We start from the raw sequence: 24,984 nt of genomic DNA, 5'->3' as shown, positions 1-24,984 counted from the left end.
TAAAGTGTTACCGCGAATATCCGGATTTTTTTCAAATAATTTATCTAAATCACAGCCTAACTATCTTTATTGGGAAGATTTAAGTTTTTAGCTGGAATATTAAGCATTTCGCATTTAAAAATAATTTATTATGCCTTGGTAGAATCTCGTCTTCAATACGGAATTTTAGGATGGGGAGGGGCTAGAGACGGATTTTTAAAATGCCTAGAAATCGTTCAGAAGAGTATCATTAAAATTATTTATGAAAAACCTAGACTATATTCCTCAGATCTATTGTACAGTGAAACAAAAATTTTCGATATTCGTCAAATATTTTTTTATAATAATTTAACATATTTATACAAATATAAGTTAAACATTTCATTAATTACCCATCAGTATAATACAAAAAATCGTCAACAGAATTCATCACAAACCACTAGATCTAGGAAGACAATAGGGCAACATTGTTTTACTTATCTTCTTGCCAGATGTTATAATTTTTTACCAGTAGAAATGAGAGGTGTTATTCTAGGTAGCAACTCATTGGGATTGGTTAAAAGTATGCAAGCATGTCCACTTATATTATGGTCCTTTAATTTTAATCTTGATCTGTGTCTTGCTTTGGTGCAGTACGGTAATAACAGTTTTTCAAACGACTACAAAATACAGTAGGTCTTTAGTTTGGTAATCCCGTTATAAAAATATTTTGTTGAATTGTTTGATTTTTTTTTTGTTTTGATTAGTTTTATGAGTTTTAATTAGATTTTATGCGTTGCAAATAGCATTGCAATTGCAATAAATTCATAGTTTAGATTGTTTGTTTTGTTTTGCAATTTAGGTTTATATTAAGGCGAAACAAAAATACCAGCAAGTCCTCGCACAGCGTACTAGCTCCTGAGGGCTGGGGGCATTATGTATTTATTGCCGATGTTTATTAAATTTACTTGTATTTCTTTTGTTATATTGCATTTGAAAATAAACATTATTATTATTATTATTATTATTACATATAAATGGGCAGAGAGATAGACAAAAACACCGACAGACTGACTTTTGCATTAAAAACTGTTTAAAAAAAGTAGTTGTTAAAGCAATGTTAAACTTCAAACTTCATGGAATTTTATCTAGAACCCAATATTGGATTAATACACTAGGTGTTTGACAATAATAAATTTGGATTTGGTAAAACCCCTACACAACTCATGACAGAAAAAGTTTTTGTTGCAAATCCTGCGAAACTGAAAATACCATTTGACGTGAACCCACCTACTTTTTATGAAATTTATTCGAGATAAAGTCCCCACCCTATATACAATAAAAACTCAGACAAGGCATTAAATTTACATATCTTATTGCTAAGCTTAGATCATATAAATAAATATTTATGACTATAGTTGCTGTTCTTGATCAAAATATTAATTTTCAAAATAGACTTTCAAAAAAATTATGAATTACCTAATATCTTAATACTCATAGAATATTCTGTTTAGAACTAATAGTGGTACATCAAAAAGTCACTAGTTTAAGCTAAAATTACAATTGTGGGTATTGACCACAATCCTAAAGAAACGACACCTGTTAACATTCACTTACCTATTTATTTCAGAATTATAGGGATTTTTTTTACATAACCCCTATAAGTACCAAACACACTATGGCATTAAAAAGTATATAGTTAAAAAGAAAAAGTTTCCCCTTGAAATATAAAGTTATTACCGGCTATAAAGGCTGATATAGGTCTCTTATTATATAAAATAATAATTTAATACTACCTTTTTGGTCTTATCAACTTTCAGATATTTTTTCTTAGTTAAAAAATATAGTCATATTTATATTATACACAATAAATACAAAAGTGACCTTATGAAAAAAATGAATTAAACAAAATAAATATTTATGTTCTACGATATTTGTTTTGATAAACCCAAGATTTTTCACGATTCCAAAGAAAAAACTAGTTAACGCGGTCACGAACTTTGCCCCCGGGTCAGCAGAAGTAATTATACTAAAAATACCAATAACACATACATGATTTGCAATATATATATATTTCCACATGACTTGCTGTTAATAACTTGAGATTGTAATTTTCCCAAAGGATAATTTAATTTATCAAACAAAGCGACTTTCGACAGATTTCCATAAACAGTTCGAATAATAATATTACATAAATTAAGACGCTTCTATATAAGTACCAGCTTCATTACTCCTTAACACAATAAAACACAACATTCGGTATTTGCTAATACAGTAAGGATCAGTAATCAATATAATTGAAACGGTAAGTCGATTATAAGTCAGTGATCTTTAAAGCATTTCAGCTCGGATATGTTTCTACCGATGATTTTAATTTTTCTATCGAAAATAGGACATTAGTTACTTAGTTAATTAATTATTTAATGGTAAAATATGATTATTATTTTGTCTTAATTTTATAGTTTTTGATCTTTTTTTTCTTCTAGCTCTACAACCTATGATAGCTTATTGCTGATTTTATAATCTGCAAAGGGATAATGCATCTCCTTGTTGAGACACTTTTCCATTCACTGCACTTTTAAGTCTCTTTACATTAGCTTTTATAAGATTAACTAACTTTTTTGGTATATCTAGATCTCCCATGGCATTATACAACTCCACTCTTATAATGCTTGCTTAAAATCTATAAATAGCTATACTCCATATTTGATTGTATTCCTGACACTTCTCCATCAGCTGCCTAATAGTGAATATCTAATCCACTGTCGATCGGTTAGACTGTAGAGAAATGTTATATAATTAAATTAGGCTGTGTAAGTTTTCATAAGACATAAAAGTATTATTTATCATTGACAAGTAGACTATAAAGCATGTAGGTGCATTTAATGATTCACTAAAGCCTGCGGAGTAGTGTCGGATTGTTGCAAGATAGATTAGGACACTAATCTTGCAGAATCCTTGCTACGATCTGGCTCAAAAAATTTGACTGACGAGTTTTTTTACAGTGTAAAATGGTTACTCAAAAAAAAAGGATGATAAAGAAACCCAAGTCACGTAACTTTCAAACAGATAATTTAAACGAGGATTTAAATTTTATTATTAAAAGACACAGCACCAAGTGTGCCCAGCTGGGAAGCTATAAAAAATCATGATACTAATACCCTGGATATTTAGATAACTTTAAAAGTAAAGACTGAGGCAGGCTAATCCAAAGATTGGGTTGTAGTTGCGATCCCTTATTTTTTTTTAACGTGCAGGATTCCACTCTAAGGTGTAAGTTAAGATCTCTACTGAATAACACATTTCTCATTCTGTTAATTATGATTCTGACATTAATCAACATCTGATTTAATGTTTTAAACAAGCTGTTAGTTCTAAATTTTTTGCTATAATTCCTTCTTTATTTTTTCTGAATATTTCTTGTTTAATTCCTGAAACCCAGGCCTAGATCTATATATCTAGTAGGAAATATGTGGGGTTTTCAAAAATTATAGTAAGCAAATAGAAAAAACGATAAATCAAGGACTTTATTTAATATAGGGACAAGAAACTTTTTTTAATCTGCCCTCTGTAATTTCCTAAAGAACCACACATTTCCCACTAATTTTAAGCGCACGGTATATTAGAGCAAAATTCAAATTTGGCGCCATAGTTAAATTTGAAATGCGCGCTATTATGACGTCATAAACCCATTTTCAGTTTTGGTTAGTACTACTCCTCGACATTCGGAGGGCGCAACAGTCAACGTATTGACTTTTATGGGAGTTTTCTATCTAAGAAATATTAATCTATGATCAATATTGTTTTTGTTTATAAGTTTATTTTTATATGAAACTAAAATTAAACATTAAACGATAATACCATAAATCCGGCCATTAACAGAAGCTCTGGTAAGATATTATTAACTTCATTATTAATATTATAATTTTAAACTAATTGAGATTGTAATATAAAAAAATCGTCAAAGCCTTAATCTAACCTCAAAAACCTCTTCTATTATTTTGGCTTTATAACCATGAAATTCTGATTTAACGGAGATGTAGATTGCCCTGACTGGATCCTAGCGGGAATCTACATACTATCAAGGCTCTCTTCTGTTAAACTGAATTCGCCGGCACAATTGGTCATCCAGGGAATCCTTACTCCCCCAATACAAATAGAAAAACTCTTTACTGAATCCAAACTAGATGTGGACATAGACCTAAAATCATCAATAGCATGCCTAAATTACATTTTATCTGCCTCAGTGCGGTACGGTTGTAACAGTCTGAGCTTCAGCAGCTTGTCCTGAAGGGAGCATAGTAATTCTATAAGGAGAGTTTACGATGAGCATAGTGCTTCATTGGCAGATAACTTTAAAATGTAGTCATTAAAAGTGAATAATTTAGAGAGTATTTCAGTGCAAACTGATCCAGAAGTTGGTTGTGTGCTGACTTTAGGAATAAATGGTGAGAAAGTAATAGCAACTTTGCCAGAAAGTGCTCTGGAGGGTCTTTTAGCTGATTTGAAACGGCAGAGTTAAAGGAATCTGGATAGGAGAGTCTTGGTATAAGTTATATTCTTGAATGAATTTAATCATGATGTCCAATTCTAAATTTATTTGCCTCAGTGTACTCATAAGAACTGGTATTTACTGAATTCGTCTACTAGTTCTTCGTTGATTAATAGGTGTTGCTGAACTGATTTTGTCATGATCATGAATTTGGTCTTTTTGATATTCAAGGTAAGTCCGCTCTCCTCATTTCAACTTAATCAACCAAGCTAGGTAAATCTTATATTGTTTCGGCAATAAGTATGGTGTCGTCTACATACCAGATATTGTTAATGAGTATTTCATGAATCTTTACTTCAATTGTCTGTTTTTTCTTTCGTTTGCTGAATAATTGCGGCTATAATACACATCTTTGATTTACATAAAGTTATATTTTTACTCCTTCTGAGAATGTATTATCCACTTTGATATTAACCCTTGATTCTAATATACATTATTTGTTGTAATATCTTTCATGTATATATTTTTACTTTTGAGCATGTAAATAAGGTGGTTATGGCAAACTTAATTAAATGCTTTCTTGTAATCAAGAAAACAGACAAACTTTTTTGATTGATGTCCATTCATCTTTGAGTCAACTGTTGAACCCTTAAAGCTAAGATTATGTAAAAGTGCTCCAAATTGATCATTGGGCTCTGATCCGCTGACTTGAAAGATGACTCTGAGTCACTTTCTTAAAAACTGTATCAAATATCTGGTACGAGACCATCTTTGAACGAGCTTATCATAGAACTTATAGAGAGAAAACTGGAAAGTTGCTTAAAAGGTAGTGATTTGAACAATTCAAATCGGCGATAGGTACATTCAAGAACAACAAATCTGCCTAAAGGAATTATTTTAGCAATAAAGCAATAAGGACAAAAATGAGACAAGACTGAGACAATGAGATTATACCTCTTATATATTGATTATAATGAGACTATGCCGTTTATACTCAAGCCTAGAAAAACAGCTCGTTTTCGTCATTTGCTCTGAAAATTCAAGAAACTGATAAACAGAGACATTAGGGTGTATCCTTACTAGCTCGTCCTCTCCTTCAAGAACAATGTGCTTACATTACAGGAAGGTGAACAGAGACAGCACTATATAGACTTGTGTGCAAGGTAATAAAGACTCCTAAGAATAAAGGTGCAACAAAAAATCTGTATCATTTGAATCTGTAATGAGATCTGTAAAGGGACTTTAAGAGTTGCAATTGCATTCAGGTGGATTGGTGTAATTCTCAAAAGCATATTAGTAGGCTTTGCTCTAAAAACTCGAGAAACTGCGAAACAGAAACATTAGGAATAGAGCCTTAAAATGTTCTCTTTTTCTTAAAGAGCAATGTGCTTACACTTACAATAAGTTCAACAGAGACAGCGCTGCATAGACTTATGTCCAACGCAATCAATACTAGAAAATAAAGGGAATGTTTGACAATACATTATTTAAATCTGTAATAAGATTCGCAAAGGGACTTTAAGTTTATGCTTTAAGATCTACTGTAGGTTCAAAAGTAAATCAGTAAGCAATGAACGGCTTAATGAAAGTATCGAGTCTCGGGTAACACGTAGATGCTCCGAGGTCTTCTATGGAGTATGGTAATGAATAGGCTAAATAGGCTATTTTTAGAATTAAAGGAAGCCCTGGTTGGCTGATGATATAATTAAAATAGTCCAATGTGAGTTTCACACAATGATAAGAGTTCAACTTCAATCGGCCTTATATCCTGTAGGAAAATGGATAGGGAAGACAGGTGTAAATAACAATCCGAGAAAATCCTGTATTCAGTGAAGCTAAAAACTTAAGGATTACACTGGACTCTTAAGTTGTTATTATAGTTAGATGAATGGATGAACAGATATAAAGCTTTCAACCCAATATGGTAAACTGGATTTACACGAGCGTAATGCTACTAGATATAAAGCTCTAGCGCTACCGTGGTCATTAAAGATAATTTAAATTAAGTGATACACAGATGGGTTAAAGACCGGCGAATGTGCAAAAACTTGACCTTCTCTTAAAACTAAACAGATATCTTTGCAAAATGAGAGAAAATAATAACATGCATTCTGTGATAAATGGCTTTAATTCTATGAACCGATTACTACTGCTATGGAACCAAGGAAGCCAGGAAACAGTAATAATGTAAAACTTGTGACTGTCCAGGAGATAGTGGTATATCAGGAGGTGAGAAAGTTAATGAACGAGAAACTGTTTGTCCTCTCATCTGCGTTTGTGAGCTATTATGTCGCAGGAGTCAACCAATAGTTGAAAACACTAGACACTATTGACTTAATATTTGGAAAAGAAGAACTAGGTACATTAGCAACAAAGGGAACTAGAAAATCCAAAAGCTGAACGTCCATCTAATTTTTAACATAAATTATCTGCTAACGTTTGGGCTGTCTTAATCGATGACTTATTGATTGGTCCTGTTGTGTTTTCTGCAAGGTTGAATGAGAACAATTATCTTCAATTTCTTATTGATGAACTGCTATAAAACTACTTTAAAAAAGGACTTTTGAAGGATGTTTACTAAATATTTGTCCATACATGTGATTCTATATAGATGGGGCTTCACCGCATTTCGAAATTGCTGTCCGAAATTGGGTTGCAGTTAATTATTGAAGATGGATTGGTCGAGGTGGTCCTGTTGCCTGGCCACCAAGATCACCCGATCACAATTCCCTTGGTTTTCATTTATAGGGTAGATAAACGATTTAATCTATGCACAAGTTTCAGATACAAGGGAAGATTTATTCGAGCTTAGTCAGCAGGCTGCTGAATAAATAGGACAATACAGGCGCCTTATACGGATAACTATGTCATATTTTAATTTTTTTTTACATTTTACACGTTTTTAAGTATTATTTTTAAATAATATATGTGTACCTGTCAATTATATAAAAATATTAAAGGATAGACATGACTTCTTTTGTAATAAGATTTTGCAAAGTCTTCATTAAAAGTGCACAGGTTAGAATATTTCTTAGATAAAAACATGTCGAGTATATGATAAATAATCCATTCAAGATTTTTTGGTTACTTATGAATTGGTTGCTATAGAACAGTATAATCGATTAAAGAGAATAGCATTTTCGGATAACAGAAGAGATTACATAATTTAAAGATTTATATGGAATGCCTCTTGTATAACACAGGTTATAAAAAGCTATTTAAGTATTTTTATAGTGTATAATCCATAGCCAGTTATAATAAAAAAAATTAAATAAGCACCTAAATTAAAATGACTTTAGGCCAAGCTATTTCACAATTTTTTCAGACCTCAATTATTAAACCTAACATCCAATCCCCTCGGGTTTCAATTTAAACAAAATTACAACAATTTAGTGCGAGAGCAAAAAATAAACAACTTCATTATCTTAACCCGATATACACGCACAAAAACGCTTAGAAGCCTAATTTCAATATCACTTTAGGCGGAATTTCGGATTTGGTTGAAAAAAAAAGGCAGCCTACATAAATTTTGCCTTATAAATTAACTTGCTGTGGTAATCAAGTGCATTTTGAATTATTGCCGGTAATTAAATAGATTTTAAAAAATGTCTTTTTTTTATATATGGTGGGTATCTGGGACATCAGATCTAAATATAGACGGTGTTAAAATAGTCCAGGATCACAGGCAAATGAATATAAGTATTCCAAATAAAGTTTATAAATTTTTCTTATCATGAATAGTCTCTCTATGCCTTAACAAACTGTCTAACCAGTCATTTATTTGATTTAATGTTAACGGATTCTTTGATGATGATTATAAACTATTTAGCATGCTATAAATGCTATCATAGCTGATAAAGTGACCTCCAAGCTAGTACTAAAGTATAAAATAGGTCTTTAACTATTAAACTAACATTCTCGTTAGGTGTGTAGTAGTGAAGCATGTTTTGAGTGGCAGCTTATGTACTATTTTTTAGTCACCAAAACCCTGTTTTTAAATAAAAATATACCAATATTAGGCGACTCCTAGTACTAATCATTTCTATTCCCTAAATTTCAAGGATAAGGTTCCCCGGTAATCATCAAAAAGTTACACAAAACCCACTTTAATTCCAAAAATATTGAACTGCAGACCGAAAGTGGAGCACCATCTAAAAGCTACTCTTCTCGTGGAAGGAACATTTTTTAAAATGACGTCAGCTCTTTGGGCAACGAATAATATTCGGTGTGCGGACGTCACTTTTGAAGACTGGAATAACTATAGCAGTTTTCCATTCTACAGGAATTTTTAAAGTACTAAAAGTTAAATTAATTACATGTACTAAACGCTCTAAAATACAAGTACGAATTGATTTTATTAATTTGGCGCTTATAGCGTCTTTAACCAGAGAAGAGTCTATTTTTAAAGAGTTTATATGTGATACAAGTTCTTTTTCGTTGACTGTAATAGTTCGTGTTCCTGTGTTAAGAGTCTACTTTCTGCAATTAAGGAAAAGATTAAGGAGTGCTTAATTAAAAATAGCATTTACTCATTGTAGGAATACCTCTACTCCAACTTTGCTAACTTCATGTAACCTGATTTTAGTTTTTTAAGTACTGAAATTTCAAATAAGAAAAAAAAGTCTCTGAGATAATTAAAGTTGAAATGTACGATAAGTTGATGTTGAAATGTTGAAATGTACGATAAGTCGAAATAAGAAATATATGATCAAGTGCCCTGGGCTTTAGATTATGTATGTAATTCCAATGAAGAAAAAAATAATTCACTAATCATATTTATATAAATATGTTATTGAGATATCTGAAGTATAGAAAGACATTTTATGCTTATTTAACTCTTGCAGACAAAAGTATATAAAAATATGAAATTAAAAAAATAATAAAATGTATGAGTGTCATACCCATTTAAATTATGCTTAAAAATTATATTCTTTAATCAACAAAGCTTTTTATTTCAAACGTTTAGTATATTATACACAAATGTATTAAGACATTTAGATAGACCTTGCAAGTGTAATAACATGGTGTTCGATTAAAATTAATGAAGTTGACATTTATGCATTATAGCACTTGGTGTGTCAAAACTATTCAAATATTTTAGTAATCCTTTAAACTTCTTACCAGATTTTCAAATTTTCTTAATTTATAATTAAAAGTAAATAAATATGTTTTAAAAAAATAAGTCTAAATGATAATAAACTAATAAAAAGGAGCTAGAAAAAATAGATCTCAAGTTAGCCACTCATAAAACTAGTATTATTAAAAAATTCAGAATGGTTAAGTTTGGTTTCGTATATTAGTAATATTTAGTAAGCAATTTACTATGTGTCTTTTTTAATACTGTGCTTTACCTACATAGATTTTCGTTCTTTTAAGTAGTCATAACTTTTTTGTTGGCATTCTAATTTAATAATTTTAAAACGTGATTATTCAATATTATCCTCCTGGGACCCAAACATGTTTTTGTTAAGTTAGGGTTGTGAGGCTTTTAAATATAACAAAAAATACATAAATAAACATTGTTTACTAATAACTTTTTTTATTTTTTTTATTACTTTGACAGATACATGACGTCCATTAAAATGGACATTGGGTCTTAACCTAAACAAAAATTCCTAATATATAATTTTTTTTCAATAACATTTCAGTCTAAACCTATGAAAACGCAGAAAATAAATGTAAACTTAAATTTTATTTCATTTCAGAGTCATTTTTACATCTAACCGAATTTTTTAAGTCTGCGGCAATTTCTGGCAAGTGTTTTTCCGTTTTCTTTCGGTGCCTAATGATGATGACGGTGAATCGACAAAGATATTTCCCTCAGGATTTCTTCTAGTACCTACACCTCGGATGTTTTCTTGGGATTCACTTTGTGGATTGGGTGTATTGTTGTATTTTGCGTGGAGGGATTTTAAATCGAAGAGATAAAAAATCCATGAGTTAGCCATTGCTAGATCAAAGAAATGGAAAATGACCCTTACAGTCCATTTTTTTGATCTGGCTCGAATTCTATAATAGCTAATCATTCGGTCTATTAAGTCTATTCCTCCCATACAATCGTTGTATTTAGCAACAACGTAAGGTCTTTTAACCTGAGTGTATTTAGAGTCTTTCTTAGACCACCTTTTACACTCATCGCTAGGTTGAATTCCTAGAGCAGTAGATGCCAAAAGTACAGATTTCAGATCATACCATTGTACAACTACTATTTCGCCATCTTGTCTTATAATTTGTGCCGAGCTGCCTCTACCTATCTTGGCCATCATTTTTTTTTGAAGTTAAATTTGCTGCCGCTGGTACACGAGATTTCATAATGGTTCCAGTGCAATATTTCTCTTGTTGACGAAGATATTCGAGAAGTGGTATTGTCGTGAAATATCTATCGCAGTACACATGACTTCCAGGAAATAATGTCCTTCCAAGGCCAATAACTTACTGCTTTTATAATAGGACGTACTTTCCAAAATTTGTCAGACCTGCGTACCTCTTCAGCGATGCTGCCATCAATGACGATTTTAAGGTTACATCTTATAACAAAAAATCTATCTCGAGTCATTGTATCTGCAATAGCTGAAATTTTAGTGGTTTTTGCCTAGTACATTCTGATTTTGGGATACTTTAGACAGGACATCAAACAAGCTATTCCAAAAAAATTTTTAATTTCATTAAGAGTCAATTTAAGAGATACTCCTTTAAGTTCAACGTACCTATTTGGAATAACTCATCTTCAAAGTACATGGCTAAATACGATTTTGCAGTCCAATCATACTGGAGCTCTGCGCTGTATTCACTAGAGGGGCCTTCAAAATTTGGAGGTGCAAAAGTATTATCTCTTCTCCAAGACTTTCGCTTTAAAGAATGCACAGATTGCTTGGCCATTTTTGAGTTTTCTCTCAGGACACTAAAAGGAATTCTATCTTCTTCTTCTTCCTCCTCACTGCTGCTTACTAGTTAGTTCTTCATTAATTGTTTCTTTCTCCCTCCCCATTAAATTATCCATAGTTTGAATTTCTTCATCATCATCAGACATTTCAAGGTCAGAGTCATCATTTCCAATGATTTTTAGTACTTGCTCCAATTTTTCGTCAACTTTCCCTGGCCGAAGCACTCTTTGATTGCCAAAAATTCCTAAAATAAATTTTATGAGTTAATTTAAAATGTGCATGAGATAGGCCCAATGTCCATTTAAATGGACGCGAATAACTTAACAAATACAAAACTTATTTAATTTTTTTATTATTATAATGTTATTTAAATTTGTCTATTAAACATTTGCAAATAAAAACTTTCACAAAAATCATTACAAAACGTTAAAAATAGGCTACATACCATCATAACGAGAACTACGTGTAGCCGCCATCAGAACAGAAAACAGAAAAAGACTTTATTTATAAAGAAAGAGACTTTATTTATAAAATTTTTCTCAAAAATATTTATTAACAAAAATACAGGGTGTTAAAGTTCAGAATAAATATTTGTTTATTTATCATAACTTTTAAACTAACAGCTCAATTTTAATTAAATTTCACGTCCAGGTTATTGTTATGAATAATTGTCAATTACTACTGAATCCAATTTTTAAAAAAATTGCCAGTGGCGTAACACACGGACGGACTTTGTTCTTTTTTGCCTCAAATCTGGGAGGTGATAAAGTATTTTTTCATAAGAAGTCAACTATTAGATTCTCTATTTAATTTGGAAAAAAAGTTATTATTGCAAAATTATGATTTATGGCACTATTTTTAAAATATCTTAGTTTAATTGTACAGAAACCGCCAGTTAAAATGCTGCAAAAACTAAAAAAAAAAGAAAATTAGGCTTGAATTTTAAATTAAACTTGTCAAATGAAATAATGACTTAAGTTAAGTTTTGATCTTCTTTTATATTCCACTTTTTTACAAATCCAAGCTCGATTTCTTTTTTTTTATAAATTTTTGCTATTTTAAGAAGTTAGTGTAAAAAAAAGGAATTTTCATATTTCAATAAGCTCTTAAGTACCAAACTTAAGATCTCATATCTCTTGATTATTTTGTTTTTTTATTAAGGAATTTAACAATAAAACCTAAAATATTAATTTTCTTTTACTAAGAATCGTATTATATCTATAAATATTGTTTGGTTTCAACTAAAAGGGGAATTGCTCAAGTTAATGAGAAGTCCAAATTTAGCAATAGCGCGATTTTTATCTAACAACGGCAACGTAGCGGCATGACCGAACTGCCATGTTTTCTTCCCGATGGGAGTCTGCGGCTTCGAGTCGAGTCGTGTCAGTCGGTTTAATGTTTTAATTGAGGGTGGTAGCTTAGCTCGTAAATTTGTCGTAATCTAGCACGTGTAAATTTTAAGGTTGTATTTTTATTTGTTTTGGAGCTAATGCTGGCTGTTCAGGGTATTTTATTCTCTCAGTAAAGTTTTTTACCAGAACAAAACAGTCTTTATTTCAACAAAACGGAACCAGCTATCGAGACAACATCGAAATTGGTGAACTAACATCGGCATCAATCAAATATAATTGTGTAATAAATTAAAAACAAAAAATGTAAATAACAAAACTTGTCGCACGAAATTTTACAGTCCAAACTTAAATCGATTTTACAAGCTTTTATTCTCATTACTTTCTTGTAGCAATTCGTTTAAGGACTTAAAGGGGACATTTTTTGTTTATTTTTATATTTCGGTTAAGCTGCATTTCAGTAGAAAATGTTAGTTCTCTGATCACCATATTATAAAAAAAGAAACAATATTCACCTGAAAAATATTATTTACCTGTAATGGATTCTAATGTTGTTAATAATGATGTTTAAAAATTAAAGAAAAATTGAAACAAAACTATTTTGCAATTTTGCAGAATAAGCATACACTTTACCATAGAGGTATTTGTAGGCTATAAAAAAACGTTAAATATTTAGTTTAAGCCATAATTTAATTATTAGTTTGATTTTTGAATATTGATACAATCAAATACATTTGGCTATTTAAAGACAAAATAAAGAATTTCTTAATAAGTAGTTACTCTTTGAAATTGATAAAAGAAAATAAAATGAAATAAATCGAAGAAGACACAATACAAGAATAGTGATTCTGTGAGTATGTACCTAAGCCCTCATTAGTGCATTTTTTGTTATATTTGTTTTGTTTGCTATAGGGTAATTCCGGGAGAGATAGCCCGCCGGGTGAGATGGCTCTTTCTAATATTTCCTAAATATATTTGATTTATGGCACTGTAGCTTTAGACACATCCTATTCAACGTGCTGTATATATCGTGATCCAGGTTTGCGGTTTTTTTCTATACTTTAAGGTAAGTTTTGCAGTTTTGGTAAAAAAAATATTTTACAAGCATTAAAAATATTTAACCTTAAAAGTAATGTATAGTTTTTTTTTTGAAAAATTTGTTTTTTTTTTCAAGTTTTTGTTACTCCTTTTGGGTTTGTGCAAGTCTAAAATTGGCATGTAAGTATATAATTTAGACATCCAAAGTATATAAATGTATTTTTTAGAGTCATGCCGACTGACTACATTAGAAAAGGTTCAGTACAAAGAGGAAACTGAACTGAAGAAGATTTAGTCAATGCTGCAGAAGCTGTCAGAAATGGTGTTATGGGTATCAGAGAGACATGCCGTAACTTTAATAACATTCCACCACCAACATTTCACAAGCGCTTCGAAAACAATGATTTCCAGAAACGAGCTCTTGGTCCACCTTGTGTTCTTGGTATCGAAAATGAGAAAAAAATTAAGCTACATATCCAGAAATTACTGAAACATGGATTTGCACCAACTCGTGAATGCGTCAGAGCAATGGCATTTAACTTGGCAGAGCAGTTGAAAATTAAACACACATTTAATAGAGAGAAAAAACTGGCTGGGTATGATTGGTTAACTATGTTTTTAAAACGAAACCCCGACCTAAGTGTTCAGCAGAAAAGCTGAAGGGGTGTCACCAGCCCGTTGTAAAGAAATGAATAAGATAGATGTTTATGTGTATTTTAATTTACCTGAAACCACATTAATCGAAGGAGAAATAATGAGCAAAGCTGGTCACATATTTAAAATGGACGAAACGGGCTTACAATTAAATAATAAACCTGGTTATGTTATTGCTACAAAAGGCTAAAAAAATGTTGCTGCAATTACTGCTTCAGAGAAGGGAGAAACCATAACAGTAATATCATGTTATAATGCAGAGGGTTATTACATACCATCTACTTGTATATTCAAGGGGAAAAATAAAAAAGCTTAGTTTGAAGATGGAATGCCCCCTGGCTCCACTGTTTATATGAATGAAAAATCAGCTTACATTAACACTGATATATTTGCTTGGCTAAAAAATCAATTTATACCACGTAAACCGCAACGAAAAGTTCTACTTTTACTGGATGGGCATGCTAGCCATTGCAGCTCATCAGAGATGCTTGAACACACTGATGAACATGGTGTTATTCCTCTTTGCCTGCCTAGTCATACCACACAGTTTCTCCAACCTTTAGAGAGATGTTTTTTATGTTTTACCTATCTATTATTGATTTATAATACCTTAGAAACGGAATATGTTATGGTAGCAATAATACCTGCTATCACACCTAGGGCATTATAAGCGGGCATTATAATAATGCCCGGAAATTTTATTGCTTATCCAAATTTATTTCTCTCATAATAAAGAATAAACATCCATTTTATACAAAAAATAATGTTTCTTTAAATACTAAAAATTAAACTTTATGTCCAAAATAAAAATTACAATTTTGAAATGTCCCGGAAAATGTAGCTGATCCCACTATAGAATGGTCGGTGTTTTTTGTGATGGTAGAGGTGGCAGCACTAACGCTATTTTGTATAGTTTGTAAATTGTCCATTAAAGAATTTTCTATAGTCGATACGGAATTAACCTCGGAATTAACTGAATTGGCAATCATTTTGGCTACTTTATTTTTGGATGAAATACTTTCTTTTATATATCCTTCCGCTACTAAAGAGTTTTTCCATTTCCCATGTTGTTTTAGCATTTTAAACGAAGCACTTGCCTTAACAAGTAAAGTTGACGATGTGCGACGCAAACAGTGGCCGGTATAAGCTTCTGCATTATCCAGTTTTAAAAATTTTGCGATCAATGTTGGGACGTTTCCTATGGTATTTTTCCAACAGGTTGTACTGTACAGCGACTCTTTCTATAGGTAAGAAAGAATCTTCGCTCCTTTATTCCCGCTGGTCTTAATGCTGCGTACTTTTTTATTAAATTTAAAGCGCCTAAATCTTCTTCAATGATAGTGAAACTTTTTGAAGTTTTAGTTTCTGGTACCTTTATAACCAAGACCGTTTCTCTATCTTCAATATCATCAATGGTCATTTTGACCAACTCATCTCGTCTTAAACCTCCAAAAATACCAATTACCAATATGACTTTGTGTACCAAGTATAGATATCATCAGGAGCCTTCTTATTAAATTTTATTATTTGTTCTCCTTCCAAAACTTTAGAATTCTTCGGGACATATCCTTTCGACACTTTAAAAAGGATATGAGACGATGGTATTGCGAGATGTCTATATTTTTATAAACCATTAACGTAGACCTTAGGGTAAAATACTTGGTCCAGAGAGAGTTCGGACTGTATTTTTCCGACTAAAAATATTAAAATTTGTTAGACATATGTACCTACCTATTAAAATAAAATCAATAACTTACTAGTTCCTGAATCCATTAGAACGGTTTCGGTTATTTGAACAATTGCGTAGGCATCTTTCGAAATACCAAATATGCCATACTCCCGATCATACTGTTGCCTTGATTTAACTGGCAAAAGATTTTCGGTCGCTTTTATGGCCTTTTCTCTTATATTTTGTGGAATTTTTTCCATTTTAAGAAAATATTTAAACAAAAAATGCCAACTCTGACCGAAACATCAAAATCAAACTTAAATAATCACTGCAAGTCACTTGATAAATTTCCTGTACAGATAGACCCTATTTTGTAATTAATATTAAAATTATTTTTGTTCATAAAAATCAATTTTTAGGTAAAACATAAAGCATTGTATGCACCACGGGCATTGTTAGACTCTAATGCCCATCAGGCGGAAACCTACTATTTCCACCTTCCGGGCATTATTGTCCTTACAATGTCCTTGATACATAAATAGCTATAGGAGCCTTAAAGCTTTTTTTAATAATGCTTGCAACACATTTATTAGAACAAATCCAACTAGGAAAACTAACCGGTTACAATTTAACCAGCTGCTATCTAAGGCGTGGGTAAAAGCTGCGACAGTTGAGAATGCTGTATCTGCTTTTAGGTCAACAGGTGTTTCTCAACATGGTGTTTGGGTAAGTCCCTCTACCAAACGTATTAATATTTATTTAAAAAAAAGCATTTTTAGATAATACGGCAGTTAATAATGATGCAAATAGAGCTAATAATGATGAAAATCAAATACCAAAACAAGAACAAGCAATACCATCCACGTCAACGTCAGGCTTGAATAACATAATATCGGAACGTGATGAAGATCAAAATCAGGACGCACCCGGAACACTGTTAAACAAATTTTCGCCTGTTCCAAGCACATCAGCTAATATTGAAAATGCACGAAAAAGAGCAAACCTGGTAGCTTGCGTCCTAACATCTCCGGAAAATATTCAAAAACAAAAATTGGCTAACGTGCGTAAGAAGGACGAAGAAAAGAAAAAAGAAATTAAAAAGATACGACGATTATAAACAAGCAAAAACAAAAAAATAATGATGATGGGTCAAATGATTCATGTGTAAAGGAACAAACTAAAAACATAAAAGGGAAAAATAAATTAAACCTAACCACCCAAAAACCAAGAGCGAAAAAACTTAAATTAAATAAAGACGAGTCATTCACAGATACTGACACATCAGACGACTATGTTTTCGAATCTGAGGATTGCTCACAAGAAGACGATTCTACAGAATGCCTTGGATATGGCGAGATATACGAACTCACAACTAAAACTCATGACTGGATTCAATGTATTCACTGCACAAGGTGGTTCCATGAAAGCTGCTCTAAATATTCGAATCTCTGTGACCTATGTAGAAAAATTTTATCAAAAAAGCGATGTTAAATTAAGTTTTTTTAATGGGCCGTCTCACCCAGTATGGGTGAGCCAACTAACCCATAGCACCTGGGAGAGTTGGCCTATTCAGCTTATTTTTTTTAAACTGTTTGTAGAGTTAGATTTTTTAGTTTTTCTTTAAATATTACTTTTGACGTTAACTGGAATAAATGCTTATGTTAAATCTCTTTTCTTTGGTTTGATTAACTTTTGGGTTTTCATTTTATGTCATCTTTTAAAAAAGTGAGCCAACTATCCTGGACTTACTCTACATTCTTTAACTGGGACACACAATAAATAATTTTTCATACAATAAATAAAATAAATGATGCTTATATTAATAACAGTCTTTCCCAGAAATTAAACTAACCAGCCTACACTGTCTTGTGTATTTTTTCAGACTCATTCGGATTGGTATTAACAACATATTATATTCGAGAAATAAATAATTCATGGGCCTTTTGAGCTCTGCAGGAAGTAATTTGCATCTATTCTACATTTAAATGCGACTATGGTTACCTGACACTCTTTCATTTAATACCTTTAATTGAATATTATACTACGTGCGGACCAATCAGGTCGTGCTTTTTATATGTTTATTTTTAGCCATGTTTGGAAAAGTCTATCTGCCACAAAAACTTATATACAGTTAGTATCTGCCAATTTATATCTCTGATAAGTAATCGTTTAGAAATAATTGGCCAATACATAAGCGTAAATAAACACCTGGTATTGAACCAAAACTAATTTTTCTCTAATGAAAACAGGACATTTCTTTGGCACCTAATTTACATTATAAATATCTCCTATTAGGAAAATACGATAATGGTTAATGCGAGTATATTGTCAGGTAATTATGCAATTGTTTTAACTTTAAATGGCATTTTGTCCAGGTGCTTAGTAGATTTAGTTTACAAAGACCCGATATGGTACTAAAGTAAAAAAAAAACGAGTGCACTCAATATTAATCCAACAAGTAAAGTATATTTCACTTTAGCATTAAATTCAGACTCTAGCAGACGTGACTCTGTTATAAGCCTTTAAGAAATAATTGCACAATAATTTTTAAGGATGGCTCTTAAATAGCGCTAGAGAACTTTTAAATTAAGTCATCAATGTCTTCCCGGTACACGATCCCGGAGTTATTGCGCAATTATTTCAAATGCATGCGCATATTTTTTTCGCTGATGATAACTGAAGAGTTATTAATGGCTAAGTAATTGACAATGAACTAATTAGAGAGGTTATTGTATTTTATTTCTGCAGTTATGAATCGACTACTTAATATAGTTTTCCACATCTGTTACTTAATTATTCAGGAAGAATTTAAGAAGTAAATAAAATGCAAAAGAGATTTGAAGTGAACTTTGTTTTTTTAAATGTATATGGTTTGCAAATTACCTTTTCTTTTAGATTTTGACACAAATAAAAATAAAGTGTCAGATCATGCGATCTTACAGAACTTTTCGAACGATTTCTTTTAACTTCGATTATTGGCTTAACTGCATATAAAATTGTATTGGCTTGCAAAGTTTCACAGACTTGCTCTATCCTTAGAATCGGTTTTTGTCTTGTATAAATTGCTCTAAAAAAAACTGGATTTTTCTTTAGATAATAAAATATGTTATTTTTCGGGAATTGTCCATCTAGGCGGGATGATAAAATATATAGATCAGAAGGAAGTCCTAACTTAAATCCCATCAAACACATTCAGAAAAAAACTTAACTAAACGGAAGCTCTAAACAAGAAATTACAACAACTATTTAACATGTTATAGAAAATGTAAATTATTTTTCTCATTCAAACGATACGATACATAAGATTTTCGACTTTTATCATTATTTATTCTTTTTCTTCTTTGATCCGGATTTAATTATATTTATGCAATTAAAATGCCCCTAAATTTTTTTCAGAAAAAAGTTATCAAGCAAATGGTGGGCGGTATAAAGGGACCGTGGGTGTAATTCGACAAAGCCATATAACGCGTAATCTATTACAGCGACAGTTTGGCGTAAAGTTGTTAAAGACCTAATATACCTTTTGCATGTTAAGTTCTTAAGTATCTTGTATTAAGATTTCTCTGTTGTGTGCTTTACGGACCGTTTCGACTCTTATCAAGATGGCGGCTTTAATTACCTATATATGTTGTCTTTCGTGTTTTAAGTTTTTTTTCACACCTGGCTGAAGGATAAAATTAATATCTTAATTTATATTTTAACTAGCTAGAAAGAAATAAAATAAGTATTTCAATAAACTAATAGTTGTTAAGCATGTATCCAGGTTCTTCTTAGTAATTGTCTAATATATGCTCTAAATTAAAAAAAAAAATTTCCATAAAACTTATAAAGCTACTTTAGAGCTGCATAAATAGTTTAGATACACGAATGTTGGAATTTTATAAAAGACGTTGAAACCAAAAAGAAGCCAAATTGGATAAATATAAAAATGTGCTAATTACAACAAGAAAATGAGTGTCCTGAAGAATAGAAGTAAATGTACAAGAATTTACGTAATAGAATAATTAACAAAGACACGCCTGTTCCTATATAAGACAGCCCAGGAGAATATCCCAAATTAAGTTTTAACAACAAACACCATTAAGCACGTTATTGATAGAAAAATTAAATTATTTAAAATGTCGTGGAGGATGACTACCATATAGGCATATACATATCCATACGCACACGTGCTAAAACATAAATACGAACCGAAAAGATTACACCTCGAACGGAAACGGGTCGGGAACACGTGTTCGATAAAAGGTGCATCTCAGGATGTACTACTTCCTTTATCTCCCGGGATTTGGGAACCCTATATTATCTAGTCTGGAGTACCCTTTAAAAACTTTTTTATCGACGCGTTTTTTATATGCAAAAGATTTATTTTTGTGCAGGTACTTTAAGGTTTACATTATTACCCAATTTCTACTTTCTTATAAATGTTATACAAGGAAATATCTTTAATATTCTAATTTAACTTAGGGCTTAGTTCTATAGTCCCAAAATTGACACTTTTCGGTATAGGGCAATGGGGGAATAAGGAACAGGGGCAATAAGATATATATAATTTTTTTTTATTTTTGTTAATGTGAAAAATCTGAAAAAATTATACAAGACACTTAAATCCTTTAACTTTGTATATTTTATCAATTTTTTTGACAGGCTTGCTAACTCTGCCTAAAACTTTATCACCTCAAAGTGGTGCGTTTCAAATATATTTTTTTAAATTTGCCCTAAGAATTTTTTTAACATTAGTTTCGATACCGTAGCTTGTAGACGAGTGAAAGGTTTTATTTTCTTTCTTCTCAGATCTCCCTGCAACAAACGCGTACACCATAATGGAATTGTTTCTTATTACCCCAATTGTTTTATTTAATGGGGCAATAAGAAACCCTATTGTGGGGTATAAAGAAACTATTATTATTAGTCGTTCTTGTTGTTGCAGGTAAATCCAGTTAAGTAAATATGCCCAGAAATTACAAAAAGAAGGGAATAAGGGACTAACCTATGACCCTGATCGTATGACAGAAGCTATATCAGCAGTCCGCAGAGGTTTAACACTACGTGCGGCGGCAGAACAATACGAAGTGCCATTTGGGACGCTTTCCAAACAATACAAAAATGTGGGTGATGTGAAAGTGGGTGGTGGGCGAAAGCCTGAACTTAGGTATAAAGATGAACAGCACCTTGCTCAGTACCAGAGACAACCAAAGAGACGTGCAACTAGATATAAATTTTTATCCTATTGCTGTTGCTCTCTTTAATCTGTATATACTGTATTTCGTTGTCTCTCTCTTCCCTTATGGAAGGCGAGCTAAGGTGGCGTCACAATACTAATCTTTCGCAATGCTATATGTATTTAATTATCAGAGCACTCAAGGGAAAACATTCTTCCATCTCCGTCTAAATGAATGCAAAAATACGGGATAGCTTGTGTCTAATTCTCTAGCATTTCTAAAATTATAATTAAGTACGGCAACAGTGCAATCCTTGCTCAACATGAACACGTGAATTTCAATATGGCTGACTAGTTTTTGTTGCTGATTAATTTTGTTTTGATGATGTAAAACATTAGTTGAGATTTTGGATGAGTGCTTAAATTTTACGTATTTTATTACCCACCGGATTTAGATGAACTTGATAACAGCAGTTAGTAGTTGTAGTTTTTTGTAGGATATAGATTTTAGTGTTTTGACTTGTGTTAGGGACAGAAATATGTCTATTAAGGTAATTGTTAAGGCTGTAGTTAAAATAGGTATTCCATGGTAGTTCAAAAGAAAAAATTAAGAGATTTGCAAAAAAAAACATTAAAAAAAAATAAAAAACTAACATAAATAGTCAAACGAATTTAATTTTAATAATATAACTTTATATAATTACAAGAATAACATTTGTTCGGACTATCTGTGCTGACTATTTGCTCCTATTTTTAATTTAGCTGTAATCTTTCTGTTCTGTTAGTCTTTTAATTAATTTTTATTGATTAAAAAAATACTGCATCATAAATAATAAAACATGTGTATATATATTTCATACACATACAAATTTAACAGTATATTCATTATAATAGAATAGAAAAGACTTATCTATTCGTACGAATTTGGAAAAACGCTGGAATAGGTGTCGAACGAAATTGTCCACAGATTATGTGTACAAATTTTCAAAATGACATCTGGTCAATTTTTTGAGTTATGAACTTTGTGTCGAATAAATAGAAAGAAAAAACTCAATATTTTCGAAAAATATTTTTTCTGGACAATTTTTTGTGTTATGAACTTTGTGTCGAATAAATAGAAAGAGAAAACTCAATATTTTCGAAAAATATTGTTTTTCTCAAATTTTCGTACGAATTTGGAAAAACGCTGAAATAAGTATCCAACAAAATTGTCCTTGAAATATGTGTACTAATTTTCAAAATAATATCTGGTCAATTTTTTGAGTTATAAACTTTGTGTCGAACAAATAGAAAAAAAACTCAATATTTTCGAAAAAATGATTTTTTCTCAAATTTTCGTACGAATTTGGAAAAACGCTAAAGTAGGTGTCCAACAAAATTGTCCATGGAATATGTGTACAAATTTTCAAAATGATATCTAGTCAATTTTTTGAGTTATGAACTTTGTGTCGAATAAATAGAAAAAAAAAATCAATATTTTCGGGAAATTTTTTTTTTCTCAAATTTTCGTACGAATTTGGAAAAACGCTGAAATAGGTGTCCAACAAAATTGTCCATAGATTATGTGTTCAAATTTTCAAAATGATATCTAGTCAATTTTTTGAGTTATGATTTTTGTGTCGAATAAATAGAAAAAAAAAATCAATATTTTCGAAAAATATTTTTTTTTCTCAAATTTTCGTACGAATTTGGAAAAACGCTGAAATAAGTGTCCAACAAAATTGTCCATGGATTATATGTACAAATTTTCAAAACGATATCTGTTAGTTGATTAAGTTATTATAGGACCGTGATAATTCAAATATTTCTGAATTTATGTATATGCATGTTTATTTAGTTTATTTAGTTCCCCAATTTAAATATTATTAAATTGCATTGTTTTAATTAAAGTCTGCCATTGTTCTGAGCAATTAAAAACATATCAATAACTTTTTGTTTGTTTTAATTAAATGCTTAATAGCTGAGGTTTGAATTATGGCGGCAAACGCTGTCTGCGCCATCTACGTTCACCTTTCACGAAGAGAGACAAAGATGGAAAATAATCGGATATGTTAGTAGCGCACAGTTGCGCGTCTCTTTGGTTGTCTCTGTCAGTACCTAAGAGTGTGCGCGCTACATGGTGAAGGACTAACGAAAAAAGAGATATTAACACTTGTATCACAGTTTATAAGAAAAGAGAAAATAGAAACCAGATGGAAAGATGGAAAACGTCCTGGTGAGGATTGATTTCATGGATTCGTGGCGCGCCATCCTCAGCTTGCCATAAGAAAAGGTGAAGCTCTCAGCTCACAAAGGGTCAGAGGAACGGATCCCTTTGTCATCAGACGTTTTTACGATGACATTTCAAAAATGTTCAATGAACTAGGCATTGGCTCTGAAGATGGTGGCCTCTTGTTCTTGAGTCAAAAGAATCTCGAGAAATATTGCGGGAACTGGGAAAACAAATACAACAGTTTTAGCCTGCGGAGCAGCTGATGGGGTAAAACTTGCGCCTTTCATAATTTTCACTGGGAAGCAGATGTGGTCCACATGGATTCCAGAATATGAATACCTCGGTACGCGATATGCTGTTCAAGAACATGGTTGGATGGATAAGAATTTATTTAACAAATGGTTTAAAGAATTATTTTTACCATCCATTCTTTCCAAAGAGCAAAGACGCAAGAAGGTTGTCTTGTTTTTTGATGGAGTGATCTTTCATATTAGCTACAGTTTAGTGAAACTTGCATAAGAAAATAATGTCGTACTGGTCAAATTTCCACCATTTCATTCAGCCACTTGACAAAACGGTGTTCAAGACTATGAAAACAGATTGGAATCAACTTCTTATTGAACATAACAGAAAGTACCCTGAAAAATTGTTGACAAAAACACAAATTTGCTGAGCTTATTGGTACTTTGTGAGAAGAGTCCTTCAAATCCCGGTTCGGTTTTCAATCAACGGGACTTTTTCCTGTAAATTTTGACAAGTTTTCAGAGACTGCCTATAATCCTATAAAATTTGAAGGAAGCTGGAAATATTGCTGAATATAACAATCCAACCGAGGATCAGCCTCAACTCGCTCCAAGTCCTGTTGCGTCAGTTTCGCCATCTCTATATAATCCAGAAGATATCCCTGGCCCTAGTCATAGACTTACTGCCTTTGAAGCCCAGGAAGCTGAGCGACTGAAGGAGAGGTCTTCTCAAGCTAAAGAAACAAAATTAACAAGCAACTCCAGTTTTGAGTTATTCGTTAGAAAAAAGCTTTCCGAAACTTTGTCTGAAGTTGCGAAAAACACAACTCCACCAGGAAAGAGAAAGAAAGTATCGCAAGATGTTGGAGAAATTCTGACTTCAGATGTGGTAGCTCAACGCCTAAAAAACCTTTTTGAATAAAAAAAAACAAAAAAAGATGAAAAGACACGGGGAAAGTATACAAAAGAAAATTTAAAAAAGACCATATCCAAAAAAAGAAAAACCATCGAGGACTCCTCAACTTCCGAAGATGAGCAAGATCTCGACCCAAAACTATTGGAATCGGATGATGCTTCGGATGACTGGAGCGATATGGATGACCAGCCCCTAGAAACCCTACGTGTTAAGCTGAAACATGGTGACGCAGCACAAGTGAATCTGGACGAAGAAAAATACTTTGCTCTCTATTATGACGTCAACTGGTATTTATGTCGGATTATTTCCATCACAGATGACACTTGTATGGTCAAATTTTTAAAAGAAAATCTTGAGCAGTTTGATTGGCCAGCACACGAAGACAAACAAGTTGTAAAAAAACAATATATCT

At 31.8% G+C, this 24,984-nt stretch overlaps 1 protein-coding gene and 1 long non-coding RNA gene across 3 annotated transcripts in view; one reads left to right on the top strand and one right to left on the bottom strand.

Annotated features, from left to right (window-relative positions):
- Nucleotides 1–24,984, bottom strand: part of LOC126745381 (mitochondrial chaperone BCS1) — a 479,053-nt gene that overhangs the window by 409,263 nt on the left and 44,806 nt on the right. The gene's annotated exons all lie outside the window — the stretch shown is intronic.
- LOC126745398 (uncharacterized) lies at nt 2,150–17,714 on the top strand. 2 transcript variants are annotated; one of them, XR_007663536.1, is made up of 4 exons: nt 2,150–2,263; nt 13,596–13,749; nt 13,949–16,770; nt 16,815–17,714. It is a non-coding gene; the product is annotated as an uncharacterized LOC126745398 (long non-coding RNA). The 2 variants fall into 2 exon arrangements; XR_007663537.1 differs by lacking the exon at nt 2,150–2,263 and having other exon boundaries at nt 13,394–13,749; nt 16,824–17,714.

The sequence above is a fragment of the Anthonomus grandis genome, chromosome 15 (assembly GCF_022605725.1).
Source record: "Anthonomus grandis grandis chromosome 15, icAntGran1.3, whole genome shotgun sequence".
Classification (NCBI taxonomy): Eukaryota; Metazoa; Arthropoda; class Insecta; order Coleoptera; family Curculionidae; genus Anthonomus; species Anthonomus grandis.
Note: the sequence above shows the minus strand (reverse complement) of the source record. Positions and strands in the feature narration are given on the sequence as shown.